This window comes from Haliotis rubra, unplaced genomic scaffold (assembly GCF_003918875.1).
Source record: "Haliotis rubra isolate DU_JTF1 unplaced genomic scaffold, ASM391887v1 Scf487, whole genome shotgun sequence".
NCBI classification, from domain to species: domain Eukaryota; kingdom Metazoa; phylum Mollusca; class Gastropoda; order Lepetellida; family Haliotidae; genus Haliotis; species Haliotis rubra.
This window is the reverse complement of record NW_025767176.1, coordinates 153,746-174,341: the sequence shown is the minus strand read 5'-3', so window position 1 is coordinate 174,341 and position 20,596 is coordinate 153,746. Positions and strand designations below refer to the sequence as shown.

At 40.0% G+C, this 20,596-nt stretch overlaps 2 long non-coding RNA genes across 2 annotated transcripts; both read left to right on the top strand.

The window, feature by feature from the left end:
* The first annotated feature begins 539 nt into the window (after positions 1-539).
* Positions 540-10,172, top strand: LOC124291231. The gene is made up of 3 exons (XR_006902170.1): positions 540-551; positions 5,389-5,395; positions 10,047-10,172. It is a non-coding gene; the product is annotated as an uncharacterized LOC124291231 (long non-coding RNA).
* Positions 10,173-12,030: 1,858 nt separating this feature from the next.
* Positions 12,031-20,589, top strand: LOC124291232. The gene is made up of 3 exons (XR_006902171.1): positions 12,031-12,041; positions 14,994-15,003; positions 20,477-20,589. It is a non-coding gene; the product is annotated as an uncharacterized LOC124291232 (long non-coding RNA).
* The last annotated feature ends 7 nt before the right edge of the window (positions 20,590-20,596 follow it).

Here is a 20,596-nt window from a genome sequence, read left to right as displayed (position 1 = left end):
ATTATTGTAGACGTCATTCAAAGACCACCATCGACGATGCTGCGACGATACAAGTGAGGCATGATGGGAACTGTTACAAGATCATGATATTTAATCGATCCCTTCACCCCACGCCCTTCAGCTCTTCGTGTGTTATTTTAATTAGCTGAACAAACCCAGGTGGAGCGCAGGAACGCCGGCAGATGAATTAAGGTGATTTGATACTCAAGTGAGGAAGTCGACTGTCAATTATAATCTCGACATAACAAACACACTTTTAATCTCTGTTTACACTAATGGATTTTCGTAAGCATGAAACTGATGTTCTGTTTTCGGGTAAATGAGTGTTATCGATTGAAGCGCTGTGTAATGTATCGCAGAGGCGCTTTTTCAAACGCTTACGACAATGTGAAGATTATATGGGATTTAATTTTTAGGGAGGTGGATCATTTGAAAGCGGTTGATTAAGCAATAGGAAATGTTATCTTTGATCAGTGTGTGGGCTCTTCGTAGCTCTGTCCTCAAAGTGTACATACAGTTATCAGTGGGTACACTCAAAGTTGAAATGATTGGTTAATATTGCATCAGCTTCAAACGAAAAAGAAACTCACAGCATGGAAGTTCTTGGTGTTTCCACACAAAACGTAATCCAAGCTTCCATTTGTCGCTGGTGTGATTGGACAGTTCAAAGAGTAGAAATATGTCAACCATGTTGAAATGTATTATTTTTCTTTAATCTCTTAAAGGTACTAGAGAATATAGATTCTTGGTAAAATTTCGCGTGGTTCGATAAGGGGCATTGATTATATCTTCATTTGAACGATCTGAACGATGCAAGTTTTCTAAACTCTTGCATTGCAAGACTCAAACTACTCACAGATACCTATGAGAAACTTCACTTTGAGCGATATGCGTAAACGTGGAATCGTGGTCATTTACTATCTTGAAAATGCAAAATTAACGAATCGGTGTAAATTTGAAAAGTCATTTTAAAGAGAGATTCATTTTTGCATTTACATGGATACACAAAAAACAGAACATCAAAGCCAGAGATATAAATTCTCGATTATCTGTCCAAACCGGTTCCACTCGGCACAAAAGGCAAAATAATGGTGAAAAGCATATGGGCGCATCACCTAAAATCATTTTAACCTTGATCTAAAGACAATTATCAAGTATATGACGAAAGCTTTATTACTTGGAAGGTTCGGGAACAGGGTGAGTTACAACCTGGCCCCTGTACAAATAGTTGACATGTCATCAGTGGGCATTGACCATTCCTGTGTAATGTGTGTCAATAGCGTGATGTTCGTGATTTTACGTGCTCAGTTGGTTTCTTCATCACGAGGTCACATAGGCATAGGACTTAAAACTGGTCCCCACGTGAGTGAGTTCGGTTTCACGCCGCTTTTAGCTATATTCCAGCGGGGGACACCAGAAATAGGCTTTACACAGTGTACCCATGTGGGAATTCGAACCCGGGTCTACGGCGTGAAGAGCGAACGCTTTAACCACTAGGCTACATAACAATAACATGGAACATCAATTGATTTCGTAGGTGATAAGCAAAAAATGGTGACCTCCTCAACTGACAACAGCCCAAAGACGGCAAGTTATTGGTATACGTAATGCTGGCATGTCATTGAGAGCTGTTACAAGAGGTGTTGGTTGTCATCCATCGACTATCAGCAGATTGGCTAGGAAACATCAGCAAACTAAGTACGTTAAGGGCCGTCAGCGTTCAGGTCAACCAAGAGTCAAAAGCTCTTTTCAGAATCACAAGACATCATCATGTCAAGTGACGTGTTTGAAACAGGGTGGCTTCCATACCGTCTTTTGTCCAACAGAAAGGTCCGAAATCACCGGACGACACAAGGCTAGACTTCATATGCGACAAAGCTAGGTCATATCGTGCGGTTGCCGTTAGGTATTTCTTACGTCAAGTGGCGGTACCAACTCTACCTTTTTTCCCGCCAGAAGTCCAGATTGCAATCCCATAGAACATCTTTGGGACATTATAGATCGCTGAATACCATAGAGAGATCCTCCAGTACAAAACGGTGCAGCATTGGAACAAACTCTCCACCGAGAATGGTAGGCAATTATTCAACGTCAAATTCAACGTATAATAGTCAGTGAGATGGGTGGTCAGGGATATTATTGCAGTTGGCGGAGCTAGCACCAGATATTGACACTCTGCTCGGTTATTGATAATTATGATTTCTTGAGGAATGTATGCCAGAATCCTGAATATGAAGCACTTGGTAGCGTTGTACGACCATAGTTATCAGCACTACTAAATGTGTCCGTTTTTGCCATGTTTGCTTCTATTTAGGAGATAAACGTACTGTGTTTGAAAATTAGATGAATGTTAGGCCGAATTGATAGTCTCTAAATTTTATTTGAAGCCGAACGCGTAGCGTGAGGTTTCAAATGATTAATTTAGAGACTATCAATTTTGGTCTAACATTCATCTAATTTCCAAACACAGTATGTTTATCTCCATTCAACCATAATCGATTTAACATCGAACTTCCTCGTCCTGCGGAAGACACTGCGTAATCCGGCATGGGATGAGAGGCGAATGATTGAACTCGTCTGATAAAGGAGTGGTAGGTTCCGTTCGTATTTTTAAACATTGCAACATAACAAATATTCTGTCCAAAGAAAACAAACTACTTTTTATTCAATGCAATAATGTAACACCTAAGAGCTTGGTTTTTATAATCATAACTCCACAAGACTGAAACCAGCCTATTGTTTTGTGTGCCGTATTACTGTACCCCCCTGGCCACAGTATAATGGAATCGTCTGACCTACTTATTTTCTTGGAAGTAGACAGTTACGCAACAGTTTGAAATGACGGACGAGCCAGTGTTTACATTTTACGAAAGGTTGAAATTCGAAGTGACAGTGGAAAATACTTGACTGACTGTCGAACCTGAACCCTGCAGAATCGAAGAATAGATCCTTTTCTGATCGACCTATAACCTGTAACTCATCAAAGACTGTTGATTTTTATGACCGGCGAGTGTCGATCATGATTTCACGTACGTGCCTTCACCCCGGCATGCGAGGAAGAGTGACAGTGCAGCTTTGTATACATGCGACTAACTTGGGATTCCTTGGAACATTGTTCTCATCATTTGGGACTGGATTGTGGCCAAGCCTTTCAAAGTGTACGAACATAGCAGTGACAGCCTTCGGGGAAGGTGGCAGAGAACTGAATTCTCATGGTTCAGTTTTTGACATTTTGAACGATGCAACGGGACATGATGGAGTGTGAGTGGCAAATTTTGTGTTTCGCCTGACCGTTATATTGCGAATTTCCCATTCATAACGGAAACAAATATACCATTTAACAGGTAGGTAAATGTTTACGAACGTTTTGCCGCACAAATAGGGATAGATAGGGATGTATTTTTACAAGGTTTTCTGATTTATATGTTAGATATTGTTTGTTTATGTTTGGGGCTGTGTATTGTAATTGAGTTTGAATATTTTTATAATAGAAGGTAATAATTATGATAGTGAGGTCCCCTAATAATTGTGGAGGAAAAATCGTATTTTTCGAGTTTTAATCAATGTTTCAGCAGCATTTCCATCACGTCTGTTGTGTTGATATTAGTCATGTTGGTGGCCAAGCTGAAGTAGTGCGGCAGTGTTGTATACGTGCGCAGTGAAGCGCCGTGAAATCAGACGCATTTTCAATCCAAATTGATACCGTCTGATTTTATGGCTTGACCAATCAAATTCGAGCATTTCACGTAGCCATGGTAGAATAGTAATTATGACCGCCTCCTTGGTGTAGTGGTTAGAGCGTCTGCCGGAGAGCGGAAGGTCGCGGGTTCGATCCCCGACCCCGTCATACCAAAAGACGTTAAAATAAGGTACTTGTTGGTTCCTGCCTGGCGCTCGGCATTAATGGGTACAAGAAGGACTGGTCGGCTCGGAGTCAGTATAATATGTGTCTGAGTGGGGTATTCATGCTACACTGCGGCATGTTATTTCAGTGGGCTAGCACTAAAAAACTAGCTTCAGTCTGGGCTAGAACAAGCAGCCGCACATACACATACACACGCATGCACGTCGTCATAATAAGAGCGAAATATTCTCCTGTACGACGTAAAACCCAATTTCACCTTACCTCACCTATTAGTAAATTACAGATTTTCGTTCTTTTTTGCGTTTAGATTTGCCATTTTAATTCCCCTATTAATTATTATTCAGAGAGCAAGATATAATGAGGTCCAGATAAATTCAAACTGTCTTCGTGTGTATACTTGTATCTGAAATTGAACAAATTAAATATTTGGATCTTAACATTGAATATCTTTTTATAATGGATATAAAACGGATTTCATTTTCCACAAAACCAGGAAGAACATTTTAAAAATATACTGTTCTGCATTTAGGAGCGCTGTCTACCTAAAAACTAGTAAACAAATTCTATATTTACAAAAGACTCTTGTTAACAATTTGGTATCTGCCAGATAGTTGGACATTACTGTAATGAGGTAAAAAATGTCATTGAATCATATCAGCATTAAGCATAAATATTTATAATTTTGGTAAAAAAGCAACAACAAACTGTTTGGCCCAAACATCAAGAAGTGAACTGAGGACCATACATTAAAGCCCAGTTTATGTACATTTTCATCCAATACGTTCAGCCTGGTATAGATGGCACGATACGGACGCCTATGTAGATTCTTTATTCGTGAACTTAATGACTCTCAAATGAGTACACACTGATATCCTGCAACGTCCTGTTTCCACAGAATGGCCATATTTCATTCAAACTGGCCTACCCCTAAACGCCATGTAAAGTAAATTCCTTGCATCTGTAGATAACATCATAATGCTTCGTTACCCATCAGTAAACTGTTACCAGGGCCCATATTCTCGAAACGATTGTAGCCCTAAGAATTCTTAACTTTGATCGTGGCCAGTGTGTTGAGAATGGGCTAAAGAAGTTCGTAGGGCTACGAACGTTTCGAGAATAGCTAGCCAGTTGCTTGCCAGCTGTTCTTAAAATTGGGAAATATCTCTAAATAATTATAAATAACAAAAAGGCTGCAAAAAATGATATTCAATCGATAACTCTGACCTATGATGGTTGCTTGAATTCCCCCGCGGAAGGAGGTTCGTTGACATCCAAAACAATTCTCTTTGGGGCAGAAAATCTAATATCTGGACAGTAGCCAGAGCTATAATCCCTTGACAACGCGTGTCAGTCAGACCAACATGCCGGCGGTGCGTTTCATTCCGAGGTCAGTATACCTCCAACAAGGACAGAATTCCCCAAAAGAAATAACCTAAACGTTCTGTTATGAATGGAAATAATATTGTCTAAATGTGAACGTATAATTGTGTGATCGAGCGTCAAATATGTAAGTCTAGCTCTAGTGTCTGGGTTTTAACTCTGTATCATGTATCAGCCAATCTTGGTAGTTACCTAAATATTAATATACTGATAATTAATCATTTCTATATATGATCGCGTTAATCCGTTTGAGGTCGTTGATATATATTGTGAAATATCAACGAGATTCCAATCTATTGTATTTCCATTCAAAAGGCCCCTTTGTAACGAAGTATGCAAGAATGGTACATGGGGACATTCATACCGTGCTCGTACAAGTGCAGGGTATCAATGGAGATTTCCGCCTGGATTATCAATGGGTATCCTTTACGTTATGTTTACTTACATACTTACACGCGAGTGAGGAAGGTGTGTGGAACAGCATTTAATCTGTATCCAGTCGTGGAAACTTCAAAGATTAAACCAAAGGATGTGACGACAAGCTCGTCAGTGCCAATCTACATTCGAACCAGCAACCACCGGAGCCTGGTATGCATAAGGGAGGCAACTCTACACAGCGAAGTGCACTTAGGTTTAGACACCTGCACCTCATAGAGCCAATCAAACGCCGTAAGAAGTCTTGTGGAATGCCATTCCATATCTGTGGAAGCACCTGTCGGAGTTCCTGAAGCGTGACTGGGGGATTTGGCCAACGTCACAATATCCTCTCCATTTCGTCCCAGACGTTTCCGATAGGGGACATCAGAGCGGTGCAAGGAGAATCTGGACTCGTCTCCACTCACCTCACGTGCTCTCCACCGCAGATGTTGTCTGCACCACTGCAGTCGAAGACTTAATGTCAAAATGTCAACAATTTGTCGTCTTATAGGACGTCTAGCACGTATTCCGCTTGCAACCAAACGCCGACGAATGGTCCTTGGCGATATCCTGTTGACACCAGGAAGTGTTCGGGCTGCCAGTGTGGCTGGTTGGAATCTTTGGCGTGGATAGGTGTTTCGAATCCAACGATCGTTGCGTGGCGTGGTTACAAGTGGACGGACACTTCGGAGACGGTGTGCAACGACGGCGTGTTGTTGATAACGTCTCCACAGACGGCATATAGTGTTCCTGTGCACGTTACACTGCTATGCAACGTTCCGCAGGGGTGGTCCGGTTGTAAGCATTCCAATGGCTCGCCATCTTTCATTTTCAGTTGGCCGTGGCATAGAGAAATGCAAGCAGATTCTTCCAAATTTGTGTTTTTCGGACCCGTCGACGTCTAAACAATGATTTGGGTGACAATGATTCGAGGTTTAGAGCCACACTTTTAAAGGGCACGTTTTATGCCTTTCTTCCGCGGACTTCATCAAAGCACGAAAACCCACGCAAAGCAAAAACTACAGACAGGGCCCAATTTGGGCGATAGATTAAGTGTATTATAAAGAGTATTAAAACACGTTATGAACCTTTATCATTTATATAAACAAATATCTTAATCACACTAAATGTGGCCTTTGAGTATAGAATGATAGAAATATTTGCAGCACAGAACGTTCCGAAGCTAGCTCAATGAGCAAATGATTCACTAGTAGCAGTACTCGGGTTTTGGGTGAGTAAAGGTTAATGTGTCTGAAAGTCTGACTTGGAGTTATATTTCCCGGACGACATTACTATTGCAGTGTGCAGACCCTGGCATTGAAATACCTCACTGTTCAAAGAGAATAACAATTGAAGGTAGTCTGGACAGTAGGGAAACAATGAAAAGGTTTCGTAATTAGTTAAGGGAGTTGGAGCAGTTTTAATGAAATATCGAAATATGTTGATTTGGTTCTGGCGATTGTTACACCACGGAGGATACTTGTTGTCCGATGACGGGTCGAATTGGAACATCATCCTGACAATCATTCTCGGTTATCGATGCCTTGAGGAATGTTTAGAATCAATTATCTCTGATGACAGAGAATCCGAGTAAATGAAATGGATTTAGGTGATTTGCATGCGTTACCTCCTTCGTTTTCACTAGTAGACACACGAACCACCAACGTGAGCATTCTATACAATAATGTCATTTTATATATTTTTAATTTTGGTTAAACTATCTAAGTTAATAACAGAAACGATCACAGATAATCACTTCAACGAAAATCGAAAAATCCATAGTCCATCCAGAGCATGCTCTTGCTACATATAAAAGAGTCACTAGAGTTCAAGAGGAAGAAAACTCAAAATACTACAAAATTTTAGACTCACTTAAAGCACTCACTACATGTTATGCAAATATATATGGGATTACATCGAAGATGAATTTCTCCACTAACTTGGGGAACCAACTGCAAACCTTATGCAGATGAATTGCTTGAGGATCATACATCAAACTGCTGAAAAGCATGTGCAAATATAATGCATGTGAACAGCTGCGTGTTAGTGTAAAGTGTTGTTAAGAATTCGCCATTTTTCACTGATTTTCATCATTTATTGAACTCATGACAATAATCTTTTCAACGTTATGAATCTGTTTTACAATACATCAGTTCATGTGTAAATAATACCTATAAACAGTATGAAATATTTTGCAAAATCTAGTTTAGAACAGTTGACTGAAGTAAGTGGCTAAATTTACACTAGTGAGTCTAAAATTTGATGGTTAGTTTTTAAAGACTGACGTCAAATATATGGATGCTTTTGTTTGTGAGTGAGTGAGTGAGTTAAGATTTAAAGTCACATCGGCAATATTTCAGCCATATCGTGACTAAAACTAGTTCTAAATTTATAATACATACATATAATATATAAAACCCTGTCAACGAAGGACAGTAAAACCACTAGATTATCACAGATTGAGTTAAAACTAGCTAGCATATATCTTTAAAAGTAGAAATTTATTTCTGGACAATACAATGTTAAAATGGGCTAAAGATCGCCATCAACTGAAGGTAGATCACCATACTAGGGACCATGGGGACTTACAGTGCCTTTACTACCTGCATGGACCCTAGTTGGATTTACACAATCCCTTCAGCCCTTGGCGATTGTAGGACAAGTTTAGCCGAAATTTAAAGGAACAAATATACTACGTTTAAAAATCGGGTAAGCAAACATTTAACTTTGAAAGTTTTGGGACTTACGTACGCTTTTGTTTGTATGAGAAACAAGTTGGACATAGCCATAAAGTCATTTTACAAACGTTTTAGGATGTAAAGGCTTTAAAAATGCGGAGGGCTGACACACCTCTACCTTCAGGGTTCTACTTCGACTCTGTTAAAAACTGAGCGATTCGAATAAAGCATTCCGCAGACATCGGATGTCATTGTGCTCTGCTGGCTGTTGTTTGGAAAATAAAGCAACAGAATAACCAGTCTCGATTATCGGCAAAACATAGTTTATTGAACGTTAACGGCAAATAAGCGTTGGAAATTTAATTGCATCACTGAAACTAAGCAATGACACCGGGTGGTCAGGTAAAGAGACAAAAGTGTTGTTTAACTCGTTCTCAGCAATATTCCAGCTATATGTAAATAATCGAGTCTGGACCAGATAATCCAGTGATCAACAGCTTGAACATCCATTTACGCAACTGGGATACGATGACATGTGTCAACCAAGTCAGCGAGCCTGACTACCCGATCCCGTTAGTCGCCTCTTACGACAAGCATGGGTTGTTGAAGACCAATTCTAACCCAAATCTTCACGGGTCAAAGCGCCAAAGGGTAAGAATGTCATGGATTACCCGTTACACCAGAAACCCACACAATCTGTACACATATGTAATTGTTATTTTGTCGGCCGATGATTCAACGTCTCCTACTGACGTCTCCGCAGCTACGTCCTGGAATCAGAACACAAGAAGAAACATGGCGTAAAATTATGCATTGCCTACATTTCATATTTCATCGTATATCAATTTTAATTAACCTAATATATCTATGGAATCCTAGAAGGGACATTGTCGCTATGTCGCATTGTCGCCCTCTCAAAAACAAGTAAAGTAAGGCAAAATAAACCAAAACGCGACACGCGACAATGCGACATTTCGCCCATTTGTCGCATTGTCGCGATGTCGCGTGTCGCGTTTTGAATAATATTTTTCTATTCCTCCAAAGGGCGACACGCGACATATTTTGACCCTGAAAATTGTCGCTATGTCGCGTGTCGCCCTTTGGAGGAATGAAAAAATATATTATTCAAAACGCGACAATGCGACAAATGGGCGAAATGTCGCGTGTCGCGTTTTGTTTAATTTTGCTTGTATTTGAGAGGGCGACAACGCGACAATGTCCCTTCCAGGATTCCATATATATCCCCTTCGACCTGCCGAGCCCTACATGAACTGGAAATGACATACCAGAACACCAAAACCCATCCTATTTAAGAGCAGAGGGTCGGGTTGGTTGGTTGGTTGGTTGGTTGGCTGGTTGTTTAACGCCTCACTCGGCAATATTCCAGCTATATGGCGGTGGTCTGTAAATAATCAAGTCTGGACCAGGCAATCCAGTGATCAACAGCATCGATCTATGTAATTGGGAACCGATGACATGTGTCAACCAAGTCAGCGAGCCTGACCACCCGATCCCGTTAGTCGCTTCTTACGACAAGCACAGGTTACTGAAGACCAATTCTAACCCGAAGGTTCACAGGTCCCTGAACAGAGGGTGACCATCTCATTTCTATTATGTTTCCTGTCCCTTCACGGACTGTGTTCAACTGAGTGTCTGGCATCAAAACAAAATCTAACAGGTAACCAGCTAACGTAATTACCGTGAAGACCAGACAGGTCTAGATATTGTGAGGAAGAATCCGCACTGTTTGGGTACCATGACACACAAGTAACAACGTCACAGAGTCTGACCACACAATCCACTTTGTCACCGCTCACAGCGCTCTAAGACTATTCCAATTACATGACACTTGTATAAAACTGAATCTGGACTAGATAATCCAGTATTCAATACTGTGACTGATCAACACTTTCAGAATATTGGTATGATAGCCATTAGCCAATCAACCAAATTAGCAATATTCCATCAACATCATGGCAGGGGACACCAGAAATTGGCTTCACACATTGTACCCATGTGGTGAACTGACCATGGGCCTTCAGCATGACACACTAATGCTTTAACTATAAGGTGATACAGATAGCTATTTTCAACTCAAACCATCACATCTTAAGGATCATTTCACTGGTGCCTTGATCCAAATCCACAAAACGTTCATAGCACTACAATATTTGTAAATGATACACAATAGAGTTACAACAGGGCACAATTTTACAATCAGGACCCAGAACTTCAAATATGATTCATAGTCAAACAGTCTGGTATAGACAGGTTGATATTAATCAATTAGCTGCCAGTTAACTATTTCACAAATAAAATTCTCAAATATGTGAGTTCTCAAAACTGAAACAAGGAGGAAGTTGCAGTTGGTGAGGCATATCTTCAACAACTTAAGCAACACAACAATATATTTAAGTTTGATGAAGGAAGCAGTGAAGTGTCTTTCTTTAAAGTCTCTACCTTAAAGCTCTGAGTATAGCATGATATTGTCACCGTAAAACTGTGTTAGGGCACTACCAGTCTTCATAATTCCCAGTGCCAGAGTAAACATGTCATCCAAATTTGAATATATTGTGTTTATAGCGAATCGTTCATATCATTGTAAATTCTTTGGGAGAGAAGTGGTTTAGTTTGTTGATACTCCAGTCTCCTTCCACACCTTTCGTGAACTCTCGGATAAACCTGAAACAATGGAGAGTGAGTGAGTGAGTGAGTATGGTTTTACGCCGCTTTTAGCAATATTCCAGCGATATCATGGCGAGGGACACCAGAAATGGGCTTCACACATTGTACCCATGTGGGGAATCGAACCCGGGTCTTCGGTGTGACGAGCGAACGCTTTAACCACTCGGCTACCCCACCGCCCCAAAGTAATTACCAGTAGAAGAGTGGTTAGTGAGTGAGTATGGTTTTATGCATCTTCGATAATCTCCAGAGTATACGTTACGATCACACAGTGGTGAGTGATCGTAACGTATACCCTTGGAGAATATCGAGGATGGGTTTTATGCCGCTTTTTGCGATATTCCAGTAATTTCACGATGTGGGATTCCAAGAATGGGCTTTACACATTGTAACCATGTAGGGAATGGCACCCATGTATTTGACGTGACAAATGAAAGCTTTATCCAGTAATCAAACCCCACAGGCCAAGAACAACGGGAAGGCGATATGGGTTTAGAGGACGAATATAGATTTGTAATAAGGACATCTTTAACCACAGAAGGTTTAAACCAATTGCTAATCACAAACCTTCCGAAGAGTATTCATACAATTTACAAAATGGTTCGCTTGTATAACCGTCCAAAATGAAAAAGGCGTTTCTTTTTTAATACAGGATTTGTCTCAACATTAATCCAACTACATCCGGGTGTAACAGTATATGGAGAAAGAAAGAGGTAAATCTTAAACATTTAATTGAAAAACCAAGAATCAAAATCTCAAATCGAACCAACGATCATACGATCCTTGCACGTATAAGGGACGTTACTCTACAAGCCGAATACACGACTGAGCGACTATGCAACCGTGGCCCTCATGTTTGTGCTAAATTGCCTTCAAGTCGAGTACAAGCATAACAGTGAGGCTAACCAGAAAGTGGACAAAAGAAAATAATAAAGAAGATATTAACTAATTTACTGTTGAAATTTGCCAGAGCATGATTACGAGCATGCAAAAATACCTGGATCCATTGTATAACTGTGAATACACTTCCGACACATTGTATAACTGTGAAAACACTTACGGACACATTGTATAACCGAGAATACAATGACCTTGATCAATGAATGCATAACCGAGAATACAATGACCTTGATCACTGAATGTATAACCTTGATCACTGAATGTATAACCGAGAATACAATGACCTTGATCACTGAATGTATAACCTTGATCACTGAATGTATAACCGAGAATACAATGACCTTGATCACTGAATGTATAACCGAGAATACAATGGCGTTGATCACTGAATGTATAACCGAGAATACAAAGACTTTGATCACTGAATGTATAACCGAGAATACACTTACCGACACAATGTATAACCGAGAATACAATGGCGTTGATCACTGGATGTATAACCGAGAATACAATGGCGTTGATCACTGAATGTTGCCAACGTCCATGTTGATGAGTATTTTTGGATAGTGGAAGTCCTAATTTAAACTTCAGTAGATGGAGAAACTCGGGGACCACTTGAACTAATAAAGCTGAGTTCAGAATCCGTTGTCTTGTCTCAGGTATAAACTAGGTGCAGTAAGGATCGTTGAACACTGATGATCTGACCAGGACGGACACACAACGTTGATGACTGAGGCAGGTGATCAACAGAATGGCCACACAACATTCATGACTGAGGCAACAGATCTGAGGCATCTCCCAAATTTGAGAAATTACACTGAAAGACCTCCGGATTGAGCGTCCATTTCAACTTTATAATAACCGAAGTTTTTGACAACATGTCTGTACGAACATTGAACCTGTTTCATTGTGTACAATTATCGGTTTTCTGCATTAACTTGAGGTTCGTTTTCTCCTGCTTGTTGTTTGGTGATGTCAATATCTGAGCTATGATGAAACTGCATCAGTAAGAATCCGTTGGCATTTGTATTTACTCCAAAAATCCCTTTCATTTGTACCATGTTGGTACGAAACTTTTGTGGCCCATAAGCGCTCAGTGGCGTGGGTTCCGTTATGGGCTCCACAACTCTTCCTAGACGGATTTGGAAGTGACAAATTGTCGGGTTGAAGTATGCACCTATCTGCTGTTGCAACCACGAATATCCTGAATCTTTTATTTATTTATTTTTTTTTTTTATTTTTTTTATTTTTTTTTTTTATCCTGAATCTTGTGAGTATCTTTCGGATACACTCGGAAGCCAAAGGCACAAGTAGGATAAAAGAATGTGTGTCTCTGATGGGTTGTTCTTGTGTTGAATAGCGTCTACATTATCGTCCAGGGTCCCGATCCTCAAAGCGTTCGTAACGTTACGACCTGCCGTGACTCTGTAGTTTATCATAGGCTTACGAATGTGGGAGCGCTATGAACGTTTTCTGGATCGGGACCCAGATCGGATGGAGGTACCCATCCATCTTGTTTCCATTTGCTTGCAGAGAAAAGAATAGTAATGCTAAGAAAGGATTTTAGAGTATAATGCACCTTTGTGATACGTGGAATATTTATGTTTCCTCTTATTTCAGCTCCAGAACGCGATCCAAACTTTTCACTCAGTGTCGCTTGGCTAACGCCAAGGAGTTCGCAGTTCGTATTTAATTCTGTCGAGATAGAATGGACATAATGCGTTTTTAATGTCGAGCTAGGTTACCTGTAGATTAATCGTTGTTATTTTATTAATCTTACTTTTAGCTTGTTTTGTTTAATTAATCATGGATATTGTCTGTCTCTCCAGTGTGCCTGTCTCCTAAAACATTCCCAGCGCCACATGCTTTTGGAAATGGGCAAAAGGTTCTCTTGCCCAATGACTGGTTTCAAAACTACCAAAAGACGAAGCCATGGTACTAAACATGTCGGTAAGTAAGCATTTACTGAATTAATTTTACCATCCTCGTTAACACGGGAGCTGCACCTTCATCAGCATTTGCCTCGACAAACATGCGACACGCATGATGGTGTTGGTAAACAAACTGTAATGAATGGGTAAACAAACCGCGGCGGAATTTGAAAAGGTCTGTCAGCGGCCATACCCACATTCCAGCTCCATAGACAATAAACGTTCAACTCAGTGTGACCGTCAGCTAAAACATGCTCTGGTCAAGTGTTGAAACAATCCCATCTCCATCATGTTCGTTGACAGATGACATGGTTAAGCGATAACAATCAATTATCATCTTGATCAATGTGTGTGTTTACAATGACTCATAGTCTACAAGCGGATGTCGTGTATGGCTGGAATGTTTCTGAGCGGCAGCAAGCAGCAACAGCTCATATTTAGTTCCTACAAGAGCAGTCAAGAGAAGTTTGCTTACATTTCATAACAATTTAGTTGTAAATGAAATCCATCAAAAAGAAGCAGGAAATTGTTAGGCGTCACGACCCGTGAAGATACTAATAAATGCATATTTATAATGCGCCCCTTCCACACCCTAAGGCATGCTCAAAGCGCTACAGAATATTTACACTGGAGTATTTATAGATGAAGTTATACATAATATACTGAGAAAAGGTGGGTTTAAGTCTGGACTTAAAAATGTCATTTGTGTCAGAGCTTTTAAGGGCACATGGGAGAGAATTCCAAAGTACAGGTGCAGAGTAAGAGAATGATCGGTGTCCAAAGGATTTCAGTTTGTAGGATGGGATGACCAGTCGATTTTGTGTGTTTGAGCCCAAGATGCGTGCGGGGACATACGGATGTAGGAGTTCAGACAAGTAGGAGGGAGCCAAACCATGGAGGCACTTGTATGTCAGACAGAGGATCTTAAAGTCAGTTCTGGCCCTAACTGGTAGCCAATGCAGTTCTGTGAACACCGGTGTTATATGGGAACGTTAAGAGGTCTTGCTGATGATGCGGTGGAAGTGTTTTGGATCTTCTGAAGCTTATCAAGGAGTTTAGAACTGAGGCCTGTAAGGATGCTGTTACAGTAGTCAAGCCTAGATGTAACAAGAGCTCGAACAAGGGCTTGAGCTGCAGCAGTTGTCAGGTATTGCCGAATGTTACCAATGGATCTTAGGTGAAAGTAGCAGGTCCTGCTCAGACGGTTAACATGAGCATCCAGAGTCAAGGAAGAGTCGATGTGGAAACCCAAATCCTTAACAACATCAGAGAATCTGACGTCAGCGTCTGCGACTGTAAGAAAGTCGGTTTTGACCTCGCTAAGTTGTTGCTTTGTACCAATGAGAACTGCTTCTGTTTTTGTGTCATTAAATTTAAGCATGTTTCCTGTCATCCAACACTTGATGTCCTGCGTACATTCAGCGATGCACTGAAGAGACGTGGAGAGATCTGACAGATGAAATGCTTTCAGGAGCTGGGTGTCATCAGTGTAGGCATGGTGAGAAACTGTGTGGTCTGTAGATCCGGGTTAGATTTGATCTTCAGTAACCCATGCTTGTGGTAAGAGGAGACTAACGACATCGGGTGGTCAGGCTCGCTGACTTGGTTGACACATATTATCGTGTCCCAATTGCATAGGTCGATCCTCATGTTGTTGATCACTGGATTGTCTGTTCCAGACTCGATTATTCACAGATCGTAGCTATATAGCTGGAATACTGCTGAGTGCGGCGTAAAAGAACAACCAATCAATCAATCAATGCAAGGCGTCACAACTAGCTATTAAAGACCTCATCGTCCGGGCTCACAGTTCTCTTTGTATGATCCGACCGCCTCCGTGGTGTAGTAGTTAGAGCGTCCGCCCGGAGAGCGGAAGGTCGCGGGTTCAAACCCCGACCGCGTCATACCCAAAGACGTTAAAATATGGTACTTGTTGGTCCCTGCCTGGCGCTCGGCATTAATGGGTACAACAAGGACTGGTCGGCTCGGAGTCAGTATAATGTGTCTGAGTGGGGTATTCATGCTTCACTGCGGCATGGCATATCAGTTGGCTAGCACTATAAAACCAGCTTCAGTCTGGACTAGTACAAGCAGCCGCACATACACATACACACGCATGCACGTCGTCATATGATCGAAATATTCTCAAGCACGACGTTAAACCCAATTTCACCTCACCTCACATCTTTGTATGATCCAATACCTCCTCTGACATTCGTAAGATCATAATTGAGATATAAAAAAATACTATGGTATTTGTGGAAGTTGGAGCACAGTTCAAAATAGACGTGTAAAATAACAAATACATGTACGTAAATGACCCGGAAGAAACAATCCTCTGGCATTTTTTAAATGACTTTAATCTATACAACTGACGCTTGGGATCAGTTTAATCGACACAAATATCAGACACAACCAAATCTAATTAAACAGACCAGGTTAGGCTATTACATCGCATGAGTACACGACGTACATTGGATATCTATAATTCTCTTTTTCATAATTAGTTGGAAATTGATCATATCTAAGAAAGCATCAACGATTAACCACAGGCTGATATGAAGAATATTTAGATGAGGTTGGAAATTAGACTTAACAGTGATTATTAGCATATTAACACTTTTCTTCGTCATTGCCATTAAATATTCATCCTATAAGAAAAATGTATCTCGACACCAAATTAATGACATGGAAATCTATATAAATACTTTGGTTGATCAAGATACAAAATAAATTAAGAGACGCTAAACAGGTGCATTTATAAAACTATAAAACAGAAGGAATACTATTGCTATCTAGATTAGACTGGACTGAAAAGGGAGAAAAGAAAACAGAAATGCTTCAAGAAAACTCTAAAACAAAGTAACAAGATTAGAAAATGAGATTAAATAGAGCAAAACTAACCGAGACCTAATCAAGGAAACACTCTTTCTATACACTAAACGCAGAACCAAGACAATGGATACCTCCACTTAATTAAAGGGATCCAGATACACAGGTGAAAAAGCAAAGAGGCAAACTCACCTATGATGAAATATGAAGAGCTTTGTTAAAAAAATGAAAAACGAATGAAGTCCTGGTTTCTTGGGATTTACAATTGAACTTCATATTTCCCTGGATTGATATTAAACAATTTTCACTTTGATCCTTAAATGATAGTCATCATGACTGATCTGTCTGTCAGACCAAGGCAGTAGGCCCGATTTACAGCTTGGTGATTTCCTCTGTTGAGACCCATTAGCAGAGGATGGAAGTGTTATAGTATTCGGTGGCATCAAACCCATACACAACACATCATTTCTTATGGCAGTTTGAATGACATACGCTACTGGGAGGACATCGTTCTGTATCAAATGCATCTGTGCAAATGCAAGGACGTTACGTTGCAGCAGGATATCGTTCGTCCACATGTTGCATGTCTTGAAACAGAATGTTTGAGACAGTATAACATTGTTGTACAGCCATTGCCGGCTGTTTCTCCAGTTCTCTAAAGAACATGTCTGGAATGAGAGGAAACGAGGCCAACCACAGGACCTGAACCAGCCAGTAACTCTCTCTTTCCATCTCTTTGATATTTAAATAAGAACATTCCCAGGTCGTTTTCAGTCTGCCCTCTTGGATGTGCCGCCGCTACCATAACATATACTGGACAAAATAAGTTAGGGATATTGGTATTTTTATGATTGATATGTTATCAGCGTGTCAATGAATGAATAGATTATTCATAATTTCAAAATTTACATATATCCCTAACTATTTTTGTCCAGTATATGAACATTGTTCATTTCATTTTTACGCGAAACCTTTAGGGCGTGTCGTTCTGCTTCCTGATACAAGGTATGATATTTGTCTGTGAATTTGTTATGATAGAACATTGATCTGACGAATTACCAAATATTACGTTGTTTTAAAAAAAATCATTTACAATTCATATGTTTGGTTGGTTAATTGGTGGTTGTTTAACGCCGCACTCGGCAGTATTCCAGCTATATGGCGGTGGTCCGACAATCCAGTGATCAACAGCATGACCATCGATCTAAGCAATTGGGATAGGCTGAGTCTTTGTCTGACCCTGTCTGACACTTTTAGCCAGAGGGATTCTATTTGTTCGGGTGAAACGTGGTCATACGTTCGAGTCTTCTGAACCTGCTGTTATATCTGTTTAGTAAGCCAATAAAAAAGGATGTTATAGTTACCTGCGACAGCCACCGATGTTTCTGAAGGTGTTCTATACCTGCTAACACATTTTATTCATACGGGGCCTCTGCACAGAAACTCAGCTCACTGTTATTCAAAACTTATCTTTCTTGTTGCCAAATACGAAACATCTTTCTTGTCGCCTGTTATCAAACGTTTCATGTCCACTTTTATTAAAGATGTCATCACCAAATATAAATATTTCTGCTTGTCCCTTTAATTTAAAAAGGCCACTGCTCGATGTTCCCTTCTGGTAAGAAAGAAATCCTTGCTGATGATCATTCAAAACCCTCCTTCTTCTTGTTCGTGTTTGAATACACCTTCTTGGAGGCTATATGAAAGATTCTCAATAAACAAATTAAAGTTGTTGTTTAAAATAGTTTAATACTGTTATTGTCAGTGTATTTGACATCATGTACACAGCACCTCACATAACCACATCATTCAATGCAAACAAGTCATCAACAACAATTTGGAACAGATATAGGACTACGAATTACAGATAGGTGTATACTTACACAGGAAACATAAACTCGAATATGCAAGTGCGAAACTACTGCACACAGAGATCTGTTCAACATGTGCAAGTCAGCAGTGGGAACCTCTGGTATACTAGTATATCATATACTCAACAACCAATGCCCTAACTATTTAGCCCTCCAACAATCCAACCCCAATTTAGTGACCTAAACACCTCAAAGAAGTCACTATGAACAGTCTCACACCAAATGCCCTTTAACTCTTAATGCCCTTTTGACTCTTTTCTTAACGAAGTCAAAACACAAATCACAATTAATAACAAAAGCATAGTACAAGAAATGTTAATCGTCTTCAAAATCAACAAAACATATGTTTGGGTAATGTATCAAATTCATCATAGAGGTAAACTCAAGACACTGAAATATGAACATGCTGAGAACCTCAAAATCATAACATGCCTATTCAACCTGATATGAAATTGACTCTAACAGGGTTCAATTTATACAGCTCCGAAATCCGTCACAAAAAACAGTGGGCAACCAGGGCCATTACCATTAGCAATCAAAGAAGTAGCTGTTACCTTGTGCTCTCAGTCATTACTTGTTGACTATTAGGTTTTCTTTGCTACTAGTGAGTGAATATGTTTAGTTTTACGCCACATTTAGCAATATTCCAGCAGTATCACAGCAGGGGGGACCAGAATTGGGCTTCACACATTGTACCCATGTGGGGAGTCAGACCCGGCTCTTGGCATGACAAGCAAAGGCTTTAACGATTAGGCTACCTCAATGCCCCCTTTGCTCCTTCCATGAACTACCATGGATTTCCAAATTTCGATTGTTCCAAAAATCAGCTGATGCAAGCTGTAGGATTTACCCTTCTTCATCTCCCTGAGATACTTTCAGAATCTAATACACAAATCTCTTATTCAATCACTTAGTTTTAATTATTTTCCATCAAAAGTAAATTTTGGTAAAAGTATCAAGATGGGAAATTAATGAGTACCTAGCAATATTCCAGCATCACGGTGGGAGAACCAGAAATGGGCTTAACACATTGTTGGTAAAAGTATCAAGATGGGAAATAAGAACCTGTGGTGCTTTTGTTGGGGACACAATTATATTTTTTAAAACCTGGCCCAGTTATGGTTTTCATCAAGCACATATTGGCAAATTTCGAACAAGATAATCCATGACTGATATAAAAAAAGAATGGATTAGGAGATACAGAAACCACAGCTTTAACAGAAGCAACAGCAAATTTAAAACCTGTCAAATAGTTTCTAAAAAATATCCCAAATTTACTCCTTATATGAACCTACGGTCATTCTAGTTATGGTTAAAAACAAAGATATTGAAACTTAACATTTTCAAGAAAGTCAGCAGACAGACCATTACAAGAGTGTGGATATAGCTGCAGCTTAGTGGAACCCTGAGAGATCCTAAACCCTACAATTCCTGCTGATGACAAGAATCCTGATGTCCATGCAAGAAATATAAACAAACTGTTAGCATGGTATATTTTCTGATTATTCCTATTTCATAAACACAGATAAACCATTAATACATATATACAAATGAGTAAACAAAAATGTTCAATACATGTGTTGGTGAAAACCAATTTACCTTTCAGCTTCATCTATTGTTCATTTTAAGTGATCGATAAGAAGTGTCTGAATCTGGAACTTTTCCAACTTGTTGCAAGTGGAACAGAAAAGTTATGAATCATGTTTAAGAATCTCAAACAACTGCTATAAAGCTTGGATGGTCAGTCTCATGATTGTATGTCTCCAAGCATCAAAAAGAACACGTGCTTCCCAAAGCTACACAAATGGCCAACAAAAGTAAATTCTGTGATGGATTTTCCTCTGTCGGTTCACCAGTGATTGTACATCAACTTTCCATGACTTTCCTTGTAGGCTTATTCTGTTTGTATTGTTTAAGCAAGCCTGCTTTGTGACACAGACCTTAAAATGATTGAGTGAGTGAATTTAGTTTTACGCCGCACTCAGCAATATTCCAGCTACATGGCGGCGGTCTGTAAATAATCGAGTCTGGACCAGA